Source organism: Egretta garzetta, unplaced genomic scaffold (assembly GCF_000687185.1).
Source record: "Egretta garzetta isolate BGI_Z169 unplaced genomic scaffold, ASM68718v1 scaffold678, whole genome shotgun sequence".
Taxonomy (NCBI): Eukaryota; Metazoa; Chordata; class Aves; order Pelecaniformes; family Ardeidae; genus Egretta; species Egretta garzetta.
In genome coordinates, this window is record NW_009260409.1 from 67,432 (window position 1) to 71,284 (window position 3,853).

Here is a 3,853-nt window from a genome sequence, read left to right on the forward strand (position 1 = left end):
ACGCCGGCATCTCGGGAGCGTCTCCGAGCCGCGGCCGGGCAAGGGCAGGGGAGTGGGATGGATGGTTTTCCTCCAGGGGCAGCCGAGGGATGCCAGCCCCCTGCGGATGTGCCGATCCGGGGCTGGAGAGGGCCATGGGGTTTGGGTGGCACCTTCGAGTGGGGTGGTTGAAGGAGGCAGCTCCCCGATTCTTCCCCGAGCTCCTCGAGATCTTCCCTCGCCAGATGTAGCGCCGAGATTTCTTGGTCCTCCCAGCATCTGCTCTTCTCCAGGACCTCCTGAGCATCCTGAGCAGGGGAGAGGGAAAGCTCTGGGCTGGAAAAACCTGGAGGAAGAGTTTAACTTGACTCCAGACTTGCATCTTCATCAGTTTTTCCATCTCCCACCTTGCAGAGCAGAGCCGGGAGACAGGCATTGCCTGCAGGCACAGGCCCTTGGCTCCCAGCCTTGCCATGCCAGGGAAAGGTACCCGGCCTGGGTGCTCCCATGCTCGAGGAGGCAGATGCTGCTGCAAGAGGAGCCTGCCTTGGATTTCCAGCAGCCCTCTGCATTCCCAGCCTGCTCGTTTTTCCCAGAGCCTGGAGAAACCCCCAGGATCAGTAGCTCCGAGTGGTTCAGCCAGGCCCCCGTGTCCATCTCGCATGCATGCAGTTTGCTCTGCCCACAGATACGAAGCACGCAGTTGGGAAGCCTTCGGCTCTCCCTCCCTTTTCCCTTCCCCTCCCCACTGGAATCCGGCTTTCGGGATCAAAAATACTACTGGCTATTTTTAAAGCATCGACTTAGCCCCCTCTCCTCCAGCTCGCGGTGACGGATCGGGCTGTCGTAAAGTTCAGCTGTTTTCTGCTCCCTCCGCACGGAGCCCGGGGCGTTAACAGCCGTGATTCCCTCCTCGCTCCTGCCCGGAGCCAAACCCACACCAGGGACCAGGATTCGTGTCCGGAGGGTCTGGGGGCATTTGGTAGCCCATCCTGTAGCCGGTTGGAGCGGCATTTGCTGGGGTAAGTGGAGCGCTGGGATCCTCAGCAGAGGTTTGGGGAGGGAGGGATGGGGGCTTTATGCCAAGCACGGTGTGGAATGAAGGGTGGATGCTTTGGGTTGGAGCAGGCACTGTGCAGATGGCCTGTCCACTGCTGTGGCTGTACCTGGAGAGAAGCGAAATCCCTTCTTCCAGCTCTCCAGCCTTCCCCAGGATCCTCTTCTGACTCCGATCCCAACCCTGCGGCTCGGCTCGGCTCTCCCCTGCAGCTCCCAGGGGATGCTGGCTGCTGTGCCGTGGTCGAGGGAGCACAGGGATGATGCTCACAGCTTGGCCTCCGACCTCAGGAGCCTGGCTGATCCCACTTGCCCAGGGACGCTCAGGAAAGGCTGGCAGAGCTCTCCCTGACGGGGGCTTAACCAAGCCACGCTCAGGACCGGCGTGGACGTGCCCTGCACAAGCTGTGCGTGCTCACCTTGCAACGCTGGTGGGTAGCAGGAGGGTTTGCTCATGCCCGCAGCTCTGACGGAGGCAGATGAGCTCCTTGGAGACTGGATGCCTCTTTAGATCTGTTTTGCTGAGTTTCCCCATCCACAGAGACCATTTCGGGTGCAAATCCCACCTGGGTTCACACCAGGGCTCCTGGTAGCAGTGGGTTTGCAGACAAGGCTGATGCCAGCTCGGAGCCAAGCTGGGGCTGGTCTCCCTGAGCAAGCTAAGTCTCCAAAGCCCTAGGGTTAAACCAAACCCTCGCTAAACTCATGGTGTTAGTGACCGGGCTAGCTGGGGGCTGGAGCCGAGCTGCGCCCACGCTGTCCCAGCCCTTGGAGGGATGACATCGCCCCAGAGGACAGGGTGATGCTCCCAGGCAGAACTGCACATTACCTGCTTTGCACCAAAAATCCCACAGCTGCCACGCTCAGGGTCTCTTCCCAGCTCCCGGGGTGTCGCAGTGCTTGGGAAAGCCTCCCCTGTTGGGGCAGGAGGGGCTGGGGGAGGCCAGCTGCTCCGCAGCCCCCTCGGTGGTAGGATTTGGTGACCCAGCTGGCGGGATCCGGTGCTTTGTGCCTCCTAAACCTCCAGCTGATTTTGCTGGTGGGAAGGGCGGGGAGTTGGCTTTCGGAAGCGGTTTGATCACAGATGCTTTTGTCGGGTGCAAATCCCACCTGGGTTCACACCAGGGCTCCTGGTAGCAGTGGGTTTGCAGACAAGGCTGATGCCAGCTCGGAGCCAAGCTGGGGCTGGTCTCCCTGAGCAAGCTAAGTCTCCAAAGCCCTAGGGTTAAACCAAACCCTTGCCAAACTCATGGTGTTAGTGACCGGGCTAGCTGGGGGCTGGAGCCGAGCTGCGCCCACGCTGTCCCAGCCCTTGGAGGGATGACATCGCCCCAGAGGACAGGGTGATGCTCCCAGGCAGAACTGCACATTACCTGCTTTGCACCAAAAATCCCACAGCTGCCACGCTCAGGGTCTCTTCCCAGCTCCCGGGGTGTCGCAGTGCTTGGGAAAGCCTCCCCTGTTGGGGCAGGAGGGGCTGGGGGAGGCCAGCTGCTCCGCAGCCCCCTCGGTGGTAGGATTTGGTGACCCAGCTGGCGGGATCCGGTGCTTTGTGCCTCCTAAACCTCCAGCTGATTTTGCTGGTGGGAAGGGCGGGGAGTTGGCTTTCGGAAGCGGTTTGATCACAGATGCTTTTGTCTTGGTACCGTGACTCTCTGCCAGCTCGGGAGAAATTCCCAGCCTCCTCAGCCCAACATATGCCTGCAGCCCCCAGCTCGGAGAACGTTAAAGCGATCGACGGCTCCATGTCACAGCACGGCCAGGATCTGGCACATCGCCGTGGACATGCATCCCAAACACCGAGCCTGGGGGCTGTAAGGCAGGGGAAGGACCCCACGACCCCCTTGGGCTGCAGCAACAGGGATATCCCGGTTTGGTTTCTCCATTCCAAGTCTCCCCTCCCTCGTCCCAACAAAGCGGGTGGGTGGGATGCCGAGAGGCCTCCGCTCTCGCCGAGCCCAGATGGTACCGTCTGCTGTTCCAGAAGAATTCCCACCTGCCCACCCCTGCTCCCACCCTGCGTGTAACCGATTCCCTCGGTGGGTGCCTGCGCCTCCCGCGCCGGGGGCTCGCTGCAGGGAAGCCTGCGGCAGCAGATGGGGAGGATACCAGCCGCCCGAGGCACGGCCAGGGCAGACCTTGGGAGCCTACATGAGGATATGGATCTTATTTTTTAAACAACATTTTTTCCACTCCCTGCTTATCCCTTGTTACCAGGTAACAGAGACCCAGCACGTAAATACTGGGCAGGGAAAAGAGCTGCAAAGCTTCCATGCACCTCAGGAGGAAAAAAAAAAACAAAAAAAAACCAACCACCAAACCCAAACATTAAAACCTTCCTCCTCCAGTGGCTGCTGGTGCAAACCCCAGCTGGGATTTGAACCCAAGCTGGTATTTATTGTCTTCCTTTCCTCTCTCCATTGTCCCCAAGGAAGATGTACTGTCACGCTCCAACCAAGAGTCTGGCTGTAGATTGAAGCTTGCAATAAGCAGCCGCTTTCCCTCCTTTCCTCCCCACTTCCCTGGGTGAAGAACAGTTCGGCGACTGCCGTCACACACAGTTCATGCAGCAGTAGAGCTTGCGCGAGGGTCAGAGCAAGGGGAGGAGAAGGTCGGAGCAGGAAAACCCTTTTCTCCTCCATCCCTAAACAACCCAAACTGGTCTAGAGGTGCACCACAGAATTCGGGAGCAATTCTCCCAGGAGGGCCATGGTGGTACCTGGGTGGGGGGCAGTGGTTAAGCCCCGCTGCTCCCTCTGCTCTCTTGGGTGGCACGAGGCTCCGGGTGCGAAGGCGTCGAGGGTGCTGCAGCTCTGCG

At 59.9% G+C, this 3,853-nt stretch overlaps 1 long non-coding RNA gene across 1 annotated transcript; it reads right to left on the reverse strand.

Annotated features, from left to right (window-relative positions):
• Window positions 1–2,156: 2,156 nt before the first annotated feature.
• On the reverse strand, window positions 2,157–3,853 carry LOC118452784. The gene is made up of 3 exons (XR_004842610.1): window positions 3,755–3,853; window positions 2,409–2,615; window positions 2,157–2,254 (listed from the first exon to the last, which is right to left on the reverse strand). It is a non-coding gene; the product is annotated as an uncharacterized LOC118452784 (long non-coding RNA).